General features: G+C 43.0%; 1 non-coding gene across 1 annotated transcript; it reads left to right on the forward strand.

Annotated features, from left to right (window-relative positions):
- The first annotated feature begins 3,380 nt into the window (after window positions 1-3,380).
- LOC118621914 lies at window positions 3,381-3,484 on the forward strand. Its single transcript, XR_004957843.1, has one exon. It is a non-coding gene; the product is annotated as a U6 spliceosomal RNA (small nuclear RNA).
- The last annotated feature ends 10,071 nt before the right edge of the window (window positions 3,485-13,555 follow it).

The raw sequence follows: 13,555 nt of genomic DNA on the forward strand, positions 1-13,555 counted from the left end.
ATTGGAGATTCTCTTTCCTTGGTGTTCTGCTCTTTTCAAAAGACAAACTTGGGTTCTTGAGGAGGAGAAAAATGCAAATTAAAACCACAAGGTGCTATGTTTCTGTGTCGTATCAGTAATGAACGTTACATTTAATGCTATGGAAGGTGTCAGGAAACACATTCTCACATAGAACAGGGATAGCCCTGTTGGGATACAATTTGACAACACACATCAAGAGCCTTAAAATTGCTTGTATCCTTTAAATGCACAGCCCATTCCTCAGAAAGCGTCCTAGCAGAAGAATCTTTAATACAGAAAAAACCTTTCAGCACAAAGATATTCATTATGACAGAAAAAGGAAAACCTAAATATCCAACCCTGGGGGAAAGACTAAGTCAACTAAGCTGCTATAAGTGATGAGTACCGAAGGTATTTAAAATATAAGGAAAAGTGGAAACGCTGGAGAGAAAACTGTATGTACAGTATGATTCCCACTATTAAAAAGATATTTGCATTAAAAAATTGAAAGGAGCCCTGGCCGGTTTGGCTCAGTGGTTAGAGCGTCAGCCCACAGTCCAGAGAGACTGGGATTCGGTTCCTGCTAAGGGCACGTACCTCGGTTGCAGTTTGTCCCCAGCCCCGGTTGGGGTTGTGCAGGAGGCAGCCACTCGTGTCCCTTTCACATTGATGTTTCTCTCTCTCTCTCTCTCTCTTCCTCCCTCTCTGTCTGAACAAAAAAGGAAAAACGTCCTCGGGTGAGGATAAAAAAAATTGGAAGGAAATATTCCAAATAATACTCTTTTCTTTATATGTGTATGCACTTTCAATGTACAACAGTATGTACACTGGAGAAGACATATGGAAAGGTGAATGATATATTGCTTAAAGAAAGGAGCTGAGCATAAAATTGCATACAAAACGAATGCAATGATTTTAAAAAACACACCCAAAACTCTACATCTAGGGCGTCAAACTTAAAATATCTCCAGGAGCCAGACAGGCAGCATAAACAAATAAAACAAACTGCATTGGAACCATTTTCAAATTGGCCAGCACATGCCCTTCTAAGGGCAACAGCCTCTCTTCAGCTCCTGCCATTTGGGAATGCAGGTTCAGTTTTTCAAGAAAACTCCCAAATCTGGATTTCATTTCTTCATGTTAAACTCTAAATTAAATTATAAATGTATTGCATGGGCCAAATAAAACATGCTAGAGTTTTGGGGGTCCAAAGGCTGCCCGTTTGCATCTTTCGCTCTGTATCTGCATGAACACCCACATCCGTGCCCACGTATGTGCACGCACACACACAGACACACACACAAGCTCGCGCGAGCACACATAACTAGTCATTGGAGACAACCCGACCAAAATGAAAGCACCCCTTGTGGCTGGATTATGAGACACTGGTGATTCCTAGTATTTTCTATGCTTCCATTAAATTTTCTTTAATATGCACGGACGCTTTCATAATGAAAACATTAACGTATTATTTTTCACCAAAATATGGAGTTTACCTTGTTTTAAAAAAATTCTCAGGATCTAAAACTTCTTTTTCTACATATTACAGACATTTAATTAAGCTTTATATTGTTCCTAAAGGGATGTTACAAACAGCACCAACAGAGCTTACATGGATACAAGACTTAAACAAACACTCCAACATAAAAAATGCCAACCAGCCCTGGCCAGTTTGACTCAGCAGTTAGAGCGTCGGGCCTGCAGTCCAGAGAGACCCGGGTTCAGTTCCCGCTAAGGGCGCGTACATGGGTTGCAGTTTGTCCCCAGCCCTGGTTGGGTCGTGCCACTCAATGTATCCCTTTCACGTCAATGTTTCTCTCTTTTTCTCTCTTCCTCTCTCTCCCTCCCACTCTATCTGAACCAAAAATGAAAAAAAAATGTCCTCGGGTGAGGATAAAAAAAAAATGCCAACCATGTAGACAGTAAAATAGGATGTCATTTCGATGGAGCTGTCTAGTCACCCTTTCTCTCTCTTTCCCCATCTCCTTGCCTTTTTGTCCCACAGAAACCCAATCAGAAGAGATGGTGCCCCTTGAACCCACACTGTTGTAACAGTGCAGCCAAGGAGGGGAGGGGAGGAAAATAGCTAAGCTTGAGAGTTTATGATAATGCAGAAAGAATTGATGGCTTGGGAAAAGTGGACGATTTTATATCTTACCCGGAATTATTTTAATAATTCTCCTTTGAAAGCTGAGCTGTTTCTCCAGACATTTAAAAAAAAAAAAAAAGTAACAAAAGACCATCTGCAATTCTACTCAAGACAGAGCTGCAGATGTTAGAGAAAAAGCATAAAGGAAGTTAGATTTGCTCTTCTACAAGTTCAAGTGCCATTAAAGGCCTTTTTAATTTCCTTTATATTTTCCACATAAGTTCAAAGGGATAGTTCAAGTTTCACTTTGTGCTGAGAGGTGGCATGCCCTGTGCGTGGCAGGAGTCGGATTTTCATTCATTCGTTTTCTTCTCTTTGAGAATGTACCCTGTTTTCAGGCTTAACGGACCCTGGGGGGCTTCCTGCTTGGGCATAACCAGCCAGTGTTTGGGAGGTGGGTTTTCTGAGAGTCCTGGGGCACTGTGGTGGGCAGGGGGAGTGAGGTGAAGTGGTTTGGGAAAGGGTTTGTATACTTTTGAACTTCTTCCAACACTTCTTGACAGTCCCTAGATTGTATATGGTTTGTCTCAGCAATTGTGCTGGTAAACATTTTTTTTTTCCCACCTTTTTTTTTTTTGTTCAGGTAGGGTGGGAGGGAGAGAGAGGAAGGGAGAGAGAGAGAGAAACATCGACGTGAAAGGGACACATCGAGTGGCCGCCACCCATACGACCAACCAGGGTCGGGGACAAACTGCAACCGAGGTACGTGCCCTTAGCAGGAACCGAACCCGGGTCTCTCTGGACCGCAGGCCGACGCTCTAACCGCTGAGCCAAACCGGCGAGTGCTATGCTGGTAAACATTTAACAACCAGTTCTCTGAGGACAAGAGCCCTGATTTATAGCATTTGCTGATTTTTATGGTAAATACTTGCACTCTGGTTGATTTCACTGAATGCTGTCAAGAAGTGATGCACGCTGTCAGCTCCTCCAGCACACCCTCGTTTACCTCCTCTGCTCCACGATGGTCAGGCCCAGGGGCTTCCCGGTAGGGCTGCTATGCAGATGTGCAGCTCTGTTCTCCACTGCCGTTCTAGCTCGTTTGTCCGGCAGTCTTACGCTGCGATCTTTAGCTTACCTGATTGTTTAACAGTTTTACCTCAGAATATTTTACTGTTATATCCCTCTTCCTGTATATCATCATTTTAATCTTATTGATTGTATTTATTTACATTGCTTATTTCAGATGGGAACACTAAAAGAGGTAGAGAACTCATGCCGTGGTCAGCAATAAGTGTCCTCTTGGGCAATACAGGTACTAAAGCTGGACCGGTTCAGAGATGACCATGGCCCCTGTATAAGAACGACATGCACATTCATGAAGCATTCCACCTTTTTTCTAGGGACCATTTATCTACATGGGGTTCCACTGACTCAGACAGCTGCTTAGGCTGAGGATGGCTTTTTTCTCCAGTTCTGAGTTAACTTTGTCACTGCTGACACCATCATAAAAGTATTCTCACAAATTACTGAAATGACATGAGTAGACTATATATTGGGCTGAAAGTCAAACTCTGACTTCACCACCAGCTTTCTGTGTGACCTTTGACATATCACTTTAGTTTTCCTAAATTGATCTCTAAGCAACAAAAGGTGACTCACTTCTGACTCACATGGGCAGAATGTGATGAATTGAAATTTTCCTCCATTGCATCTGCTCCTTCCTCCCCAACCAGGACTCTGTAGGAAGAGAAACTCTAGGACTGGGAAGTGACCATTGTTTTCATGTTGAGCTGATCTGTACTCCCTCGGGAAATGCAAACCCCAAGCTCAGTCAGAAAGTGCTTAACTTTGCCAGGAAGGGTGCAGGAGGAAGTCCATTTCCACCTGTGTACCTACATCTGTGCTAATCCTGCACTTCAGGCCCCTCTCTCTCATGCAGGCCTGGCCTTTGCTGTCTCCCTGGTAAACAGAACCACCTCCATCACCATCCTTGTCACCTTCTTTGTGTTAAAACCCTTCACTTACCCCAATTCCTGAGTATTTATGTATTTGAAATAAATTTACGAGGAGGGGGCAATCAGTGGGGGGAAAAGGAGAAACATCTGTAACAAAAATAAATAAATTAATAAAAAATAAAATTAAAAATTAAAAAAAAGAAATTTAAAGAGAGAGAGGGAAAAAAGAGGTCCTTTCTATTCATTCGAAACAGTTGTGAGGATCAAAACAACACATCTGTTTAATTTTTTTCCTACAAAAGTAAAACACATTCTTTGGCAAATATTAGGAACCACAGTTCGCAAAAAGAAGAAAACTATGCAAAATGAAATAACAATCACCCATAATTCTAACAACCACAAATAACCGCTGTAAATAACTGGCATATGTATTTCTAGACATGTCGTTTGCGTTCACAAAATGGGTTTTACTGTTGATTTCGTTTGGTAGACCTCTCCTTTCTATATCAATAAACACATTTTTACTGAATCGCTTTTAATAGTTGTCATGTGAGTATCCCATTAGATTGACACACCTTATTTAAACAATCCCTTACAGTTGGCATTGAAGTTGTCTCTTATATTTTACATCCTTGTACATGCATTTTTATATATTTGTCTGATGACTCTTCTGGCTAAACTTCTGAAAGTGGAGCTGCTTGGTCGAAGAGCCCCCAGATACTCCGGACTTTTGATTGAGTGGCCAAATTGAAGGCTTGGGGAGTGTAATGAACTGCATCTGGAAGGAGTTGAATTGAAGTGACAAAAATATTACCATAAAAAGTGGAAACAGTGAAATAATTTGTACTTAAAATTAAAGCGGGCCCTGGCCGGTTTGGCTCAGCGGTTAGAGTGTCGGCCTGCGGTCCAGAGAGACCCGGGTTCGGTTCCCGCTAAGGGCATGTACCTCGGTTGCAGTTTGTCCCCGGCCCTGATTGGGTGGTGTGGGTGGCGACCACTGGATGTGTCCCTTTCACGTTGATGTTTCTCTCTCTCTCTCCCTCCCGCTCTATCTGAACAACAACAACAAAAAGTCCTCGGGTGAGGATTAAAATTAAAGCGGAAGGGAGGAAGAGAAAGGAGATAGACTTTAACCCAGAAATGGATTTCCTTGAAAGGTGGAAGCGTGCTGAGGTGGACCTGGAAAGGGGATGCACTAGACTGTGTCAGAGATCTTGGAAGTTTGAGCTTTGACACTAAGCTCAGCTGCCTCCTGGGAGATAAATGATATTACCGCCTCTGTTCAGATTGGGAATACGCAACTGTATTAGCGCCTGCATAATTCCCCCCTTTCAGACAACACCCCCACCCCCACCCCCCAATGGCTCAGAATAATAAATGTTAATTTCTCGCTCGTGGTCTTCGGGTCGCAGCAGCGGCTCCTCTTCAGGCTGAACATGGTTTCAGGATGCAGCCTCTCCTGCATATCTTTTTCCAGGACCCACAGTGAAGGTCCACGGGCTTCTGCAGTGTCATCTGAAGGGGTAACCTGCAAAGCCCCGACGCTGGTGCTTGAATGTCACGCGAACTTCTTGGTCCACATCCCATTGGCCAAAGTGAGGCACGTGGCCAAGCCCACAGCTTGAAAAACAGGGAAGGAGAGTGGCAGTGGGAGGGGAATACTTGCTGAGCAATATTACACCACAGCAACTCTTCAAGGTATTGCACATTTAATGAAAGTGTTGCATGAGCTAGTTTCTCCTGAAAGTGCTCCCAAGCGGAGAAAGGAAAGGGTGGAAGACAACAAACTCAGCAGCTTGCTATATAATTCCCTGGAGGAGATTCTTCATACAAACTCCAAGTATACGACAGAGAAAGTGGGTTGAAAGTGTTGCCCTAGGGCAGGGTGGATCCTGGTTTTGAGGGGCTGCGTATATATGTAGGCTTTAAAAGGGTCAATTTTATGGTATATGAGTTATATATCAGTTTTTTAAAAGAGCATTGTTTTGTGTTTTTTTTAATCCTCACTCAAGGACATTTTTCCATTTTTTTGTTCAGATAGAGTGGGAGGGAGAGAGAGAGAGAAAGAAACATCAATGTGCAGGCAAATGCTCTACCACTGAGCTATACCCCCAGGAACATCAATGTGAAAGGGACACATCGAGCGGTCGCCACCCACACAACCCAACCAGGGCCGGGGACAAACCGCAACCGAGGTACGCACCCTTAGCGGGAACCGAACCTGGGTCTCTCCAGACCTCAGGCCAATGCTCTAACCACTGAGCCAAACTGGCCAGGACTAAAAGAGCATTCTTGGAAGCCATTCCTATATTCAAACAGCTAGTGTAACTGTAGCAGAAGTGTCTGCAGACTATATAAATATATCACACTGAACTCAGTCTCAATGTATCTTTAATTTAACATCCCTTTAGCCAGATCTCAAAATGCCCTTGAATGCCATGTAATATGCAGGGATGGTGATGGAGAGAAGTCAGAGTAGTAGGAGACGCTGGTTTTCCTCTTGCTTCCTCTTGTTTACTGCAGCCAGGGGAACACAGTGTCAGGGTCCTGCAAGGGGACCCTGTGAGGACTCTGAAGTTTAAGCCCCATAGTTAATCCCTTCTGTCCAGCCACCCACCCCCACCTCTGTGTAGGCCACACACATTTAAATTTTAGAAAATGCTCAAGTGGTCCTGAATCTTTTTATACAGCCTCTTGAAGTGAAGTAAAGCAATGCTTTCTTAACTAAGTTATTAAATCCCATATACCTTGTATCTGAATAGATTGATATACTCACACTAAAAGGAGAGAGAACTTTAAAAGGTTTCTTTTTTATTTTTCTGGACTTTGCAGTTCTGTGCCATGACATAGAGTAGCCTCTGACTGGAATCGCTCTCAGGAGGGTCTGCCCCTGCGCGGGGATCAAAGCCCAGCTTCGTCTCCCCACCTAGGCCTAAGGAGAATTCCAGAGCCCTTGAAATGCTCTCTGCATTGATGACTCAGCCCCTCAGGCCGACCCTCCCCATCCTGGAATCCCTTCTTCCCAGCTGTAGCTGGAATGGGTGGTGTACCTGCTGGCTCCCTCTGCTCGGCTGGGTGGGACTCCAGGGTCAATAACTTCTCCAGCTGCCTGGAACTAACAGGCTGCGTGGCCCAGAGCAGGCAGCTTCGCCAGAACCAGGGGCTTGAAATTCACTCATTTGGGGATCATATAATTCCAAACTCCAAAAAGCAGAGATCTTTTTTTCTGACATTGAATGTGTTTCTGACACTGAGTGGCCCATTTCCCAACAGCCCAAGAATGTTCTTTTGGATGCAGACTGCTAACTTCCCACTCTTAAGGAGAAATCAGGTTTAAGAAAATAAATTGTTCCTGCTCCCCAACTACACTGTCTCATCCTCTTCTTATCTCGCTGTCGGCACAGATGAAAGAAGCACTAATCCCAATGACCACTACCAGGTTGGCTTCTGAGATACCTGGATGGTTTCGCCGAAACTGAGACTTTCATTTCAAAATGGTGAACCAAGGACAAGTTACAATTCCCTTCAAATTCCTAGAAATAGCTGTGCTTAGAAACTAGTTGAAGAGTTTGGTCATAAATAACTTAAAGAAGAAAAGTTAAGGAGGTTGGATCGAATATCTGTAGTCCAGACTCATCTGAGGCTTCCGAGAAAGGTGGGAGCAGACTACGGGCATGTGCACCTGGAGGCCCAATAAATCTGCAGCAGAAAGGGGTCCAGGGCAACAGACAGGGTGTAGATACCACAGCAACAGTAGTCAGGCAGCAATGATAGGGTGTTTGCCTCTAGGCTCCATCAGGTCAGAGACAGAGCAGCAAGTGGCTATGACCTTAGGAGGGCATGGTGAGTACCAACATCTAACGCCAACCAGCAAGGTGCACTGCCAGGGGACACGCCTGTCCTTCCTCTTACTGATAGGGCAGAATGTGCGTTACAAGAGCAACTCATGCCTCTTTCCCAGGTGGACCATGCAGGCAGATGTGACAGAGAATCTGACAGGGAGTCTCAACCACAAAGATAAACTCATAACCAGGAAACATGAAGAATTCAAGAGAATCAACCTCTACAAATGGAGACAATGAACAAAAGAAATGATAGAGCCCTGGCAGGTTGCTCCGTTGGTTAGAGCACCATCCCACACAGCAGAAGGTTGTGGGTTTGATTCCAGATCAGGGAACATACCTAAGTTGCAGATAAGATCTCCATTCAGGGTGAGAACAGGAGGCAACTGATTGATGTCTCTCTCTCTCTCTCTCTCTCTCTCTCTCTCTCTCTCTCTCCTTTTCCTTGCTCTCTAAAATCAATAAACATATCCTCAGGTGAAGATTTAAAAATAATAATAAAAAAGAAATGGAAGAACTTACATGTGATAAAACAAAGTTAATGGAACAATCTAAACGACACTTAAAGACTAGAATCCAGTTTCCTCATTCTCAGACCACCCGTCTTGCCCCTTCTTCACATTAATCCATTTCTAAATTGGGCACTCCCTATATAGTAGGAACATTTTAGAGACATTTCTTTATTTAAAAAAAATTTTTTTTTAATTCTTTGATTGGAGAGAGAGAGAGAGAGAGAGAGAGAGAGAGAGAGAAGGAACATCAATTTGTTGTTCCACTTATCCATGCATTCATTGGTTGATCCTTGCATGTGACCCTGACCAGGAATTGAACCCGCAACCTTGGCATCACGGGACAACACTTCAACCAACTAAACTACCCAGCCAGGGCTAGAAACATTTCTTTATTTTCCCAAATAAGAGCTATTTTGGAAAAAACTTGCATGGATGAGGAAGGTCCAAACCGATAAATACCTACTTTATTTTCTCATTTTCTATTTCGAAGAAGGGCTTCACCATCCATCCTAAAATGTCTGCATTCCCGAGTTATCCACAGTTGAGGGCACTATAATCTCTTTCTAAAATGACTGCAACATCTAACCACCCCCACCCCCACCCCACATCCTCTGTCTTCAGGATCTGCTCCTCCCACCCTCTATCTCCTATCTGTTCTCCGCACTGTTAGGCTAATTGGACTACTGTATCTAAAATGCAAAATCTGATTACACCACTCTGACTGCTCAAAAACTTTTTTCAATGTTTTTTCTTAGCTCTTTGTATGGAGTTCACATTCCTAAAATGACCAACAAAATCTGGTTCCTGCCTCCCCCGCCCCAGTTTATCTCTTGACTTGCCACAATCACCCCACCCCATCCCCTTTGTTCTATGACCCACCCGTGGCAAAATTATTTCATTCCTTCCTCTCTTCTCCAAGCTGGTTTTTTCCTGCTCTCCTATGTATCCTTCAGGTTTCAGCTCTGCAAAGCCTTCCTGGCTGCAGAGTCAGAAGTGCCTCCTCTGCGCTCCCAGGACGCCGCCTGCCTCACCCCCGTTATCTCTGCGGACCGCTTGTTCTCCTGTTTGCATCTCCTCTAGCCTGTACACCCTGGAGTGCAGAGACATCTCTGTTCTTTGTTTTATCTGCCAGTGAAGAACGAGAAGGACGTAAAGACAACCTTCGGAATAGATGAGCTGCCCAACACCTTGATCTGTGGTTTTGTGGTCCTTGATCTGTGGTTTTGTGAGTGGATTTGGAGCCCATGGTCATTTTCTTTTACAGAATGGATTTGCAAACTGTTGGCAGGCCTACCTTGATTTAGAGATTATCTATTCATTCGATAAATTCATTCAACATATACTATGGAGGGCTAGGAATGTTCCATAGGCCGGGCATAGCAACAAATAGAACAGGCACACATCTTATTTAATTGGATAGGAAATTGCATGGCCATCAGCCGCCTCTTTCCCATGAACCCTCCCCAAGACCAACTTGCCATTCTGCTGGAATCTTCCAACTGCTAAGTCCTGCTGGAGTGGGATACCACGTTCCATAACCATACCTCTCGTTTCTATATCATTTTTAATGTTAAATTTTTTATTAATGAAAATTTCAAACATATATAAAAGTAGACAGGATAATGAACCCCTTTATACTTAATACATCAACACATGGCCAAGTCACCGCATTCATACCTCCGCTACACTTTCCACTGCCCATGGGATTGTTTTAAAGCAAAATCAAGCATCCAGTGATTTCATCCATAAATCCCTTCTGAAGACAGAGGGTTTTGTGTGGATTTGGAGAATAAGCAGGTCAGGGACAGGTGGAGGAGAGTATGGCATCCTCAGTGAGAATGAAAGTACAAGGAAAGGTGTGGTCAGGAAACGAACACTGTAAATACAGCATCTGGATGGAGAGGAGGTTGAATACATCAGCTGGAAATGTTATGAAACGTCAAAGGCCCGCCAGATGACACGGCTCCTGAAGAGGTTTAGTTAAATATTCATGCAAGGTCTGAGGTATGACATGAGTCAAGCAGTGTTCAAGTGAGAATTGTCTGGGAGTGGGGGGCACTGGGTCCCATGGACCCCAGGATAAAATAAGTAGAGAGTGGAAGCGCGTAGAGGGGTCTGTTATAGTAACTTAGCACGACAAACCCGGACCACCTAGTGATGGCAGATGTGGAGAGGAGGCAGGGGTGAGGATGCGTTTTAAAGACTGAAAGAACAGAATTCATTTCTGGCCCAGTTGAGGGTCAAGGGAAGAACGAAAGATGGCTATGAGGCTCCACATCTGGGCAGCTTGGAGCCTGGGAGTGTCATTCACTAAATCAAAGAAAATGGAAGAGAGAATCTCTTTGGGAGATTGTCAGTTTTATTTTAGATTTCATAATAGGATATCCAAATATATGTGTCTAGTAGTCTGTTGGAGAGGCAGGACGGGAACTTGGTGAAAGTGATATAGAAAATTTCCATTTATCCACCAAAATTAATAGCTGAGGTCAGGCATCTTTATTAGTTTATGCTTGGAGAATGGAGAGGGCAGGAGGCAGAGAGAATGGGGGAGGGAAGGCAGAAGAGAGCAGAGCAGGCAGTGGAAAGAAAGGAGAGGAAAGTAGAAAAAAGGGGGGATGGGGAGAGAAGGAGGAAGAAGGAAGAAGAAGAAGAAGAAGAAAAAGTTTGGCTGGTGTGGCTCAGTGGTTGAGCGTCGACCCACGCATCAAGAGGTCACTGGTTCGATTCCCGGTCAGGGCACATGTCCAGGTTGTGGGCCCGATCCCCAGTGGGGGGCATGCAGGAGGCGGCCAGTCAATGTTCTCTCTCATCAATGTTTCTATCTCTCTCCCCCTCTTCCTTCCTCTCTAAAAAATCAATGAAGGAAAAAAAAACAATTAAAAAGAAAAAAAGGAAGAAGAAGAAGAAGAATTATGGCTAAGACAGAAAAAAAGGTAAAAGTACCAGGATAGTAAAATCATCTCGGAAGTCAAAGAGGGAGCCTCTCTGAAGAGAGCAATTTTGGTCATTAGTGAGACTAGCGGTTGGAAAAGGCCACTGAATATGCATGATGTCATGTACTGTACATTCACAACACACACAAGGCCACATTCAGTCTGCTGACCTTGAGGGCAGAGCACAAGGCTCACTTGTTCCCCCCGAGCCCGTGCCTCTCAAGAGAAGGAGAAGTCTGTACTGGGAGAGTTTTCATTCTTGAATCAAGCTAGTTGTTAGCTGTGTTGTGAAATAGGCTGGTTTTCAAAAATCAAAACGAAAAATCATTTCTGCTATAGTCACTGTAGTAAGAAGATGATGGGTAGTAGGCTTGGGAGAAAAATGGTCCTCAGTTTGGTGTCAGGGATGAAGTGGCAAAGCCAAGACTTGCCAGTGGAGAAGAACCAACCTAGTTTGGGAGGAACGAGGTGTGCCCCAAGGTGTACTGTGACTCAAACAGGGCTTCCTTGTGCAAGTCAGGGGCCTCCTTTTGTGACTTCAAGAAAAATAAATCTAATATATAACCATGTAAAACAAACTGAAGTCCTGTAAGTCATATGAATCACGGGAAATGTCTTTGTGGCATGGGTTCGATGGAATTACAAATACAAACGGGAGAAAGGTAGCTATTAAAGAACTCATAAAGTGGAATGTCTGTGTCTTTCTGCAGTGACACAGAAGAGACGAGGTTGGGTACCAGGAAACCGGTAGTGACCAGAGAGAGAGAAACGGAGCTCCAGAGGGGAGGGGTTAGTTCGCTGGATTATTTTGTTCGTTCAAATGTCCTTCTAGAAATATCCAGTTTACTTATTCTACATTAAGCAAGATTAATTTTTTCTATTGTCTTTAAAACTCTGCTCATTTAGAGATCACTTACATTTTAATTATTCACCAAGAATTTTTCTTTATTTTTAAAACATTTAATGATAGAAATTTTCAAACTTAGGTAGAAAGAATAGTATCATGAACTCACATGTACCCATCACCCAGTTTATCGGTAGTTTTTTAAAAAAAATCTAGTCTCCTTCCTTTGTTTCTCCCTCCTTCCTTCCCCCACCCCATGATGTGTTTTAAAGCAAATACCAGACATCATCTTAATTCACCTGAAAATACTTTAATATGCATCTTTTACAGCTAAGAACTTTAAAAATGCAATTTTGCTGTTATGACAATAATATAACTTAAAATAATTCCTTTCTCTAAGTGAATACTAGATATAAATTCAGATTTTCCTAGTTATCTCAAAGATGTATTTTATACTAAACCTGTTCAAATCAGGATCTAAACAAGATCCATACATTGAATTTGGTTATTATATCTCTCAAGTAGCTTTTATCCTCTAAAAATCCATCCATCTGCCCTGGCCAGTTTGGCTCATCATCCCAAGGACCAAAGAGTCATGGGTTCGATTGCAGTCAGGGGCATGTCCCTCTGTTGCAGTTTGGTCCCAGCCCTGGTTGGAGTCATGCGAGAGGCAACCAATTGATGTGTCTCTCTCATGTCGATGTTTCTCTCTCTGTCTCTCTCTCTCTCTACCCATCCTTCCCTCCTGCTCTATCTGAAGATAAATAGAAAAGTATCCACTGGAGATAAAATTTTTAAAAAATAAAGAAAAAGTGTCCTCGGGTGAGGATTAAAAAAAAAATGCATCCATCTAGCTAATTTGGCTTATATAATATTTCATTCAGGATTTAGCTTATTGTATCTTAGTGGCCTTGTTTAAAATGTTCTTTTTCCCCCTCTTATTTTCTGTGAACTGATAGCTAAACCTACTGATTTGAGAAGATTCAGGTTTAATTTATTTAGGCAAGAATACTTCCTAAGAGGTATTGTGATTTTTATATTGTAGAACATTATTACATAGTTCAATTGTTCTAATAATACCAAGATTGATCAGTGAGTTCCAAGGACAGCAATCTAACACTTTCCTTATAAAGTTCTTCATTGACTTTCAACCTAATTGTTTTATCAAACACTAATTGTTGCCTAGATTCATTATTTTATTAGGTGTTGTAAAATGGTGATTTTTAAAAATACATTTTTACTGATTTCAGAGAGAGAGGAAGGTAGAGGGAGAGAGAGAAAGAAACATCGATGAGAGAGAAACACATTGATTGGTTGCCTCCCACATGCCCTGGACCAGGGCCAGGGCTTGAATCTGCAACCCAGGTATGTGCACTTGAC

Source organism: Molossus molossus, unplaced genomic scaffold (genome assembly GCF_014108415.1).
Source record: "Molossus molossus isolate mMolMol1 unplaced genomic scaffold, mMolMol1.p scaffold_m16_p_1, whole genome shotgun sequence".
Classification (NCBI taxonomy): domain Eukaryota; kingdom Metazoa; phylum Chordata; class Mammalia; order Chiroptera; family Molossidae; genus Molossus; species Molossus molossus.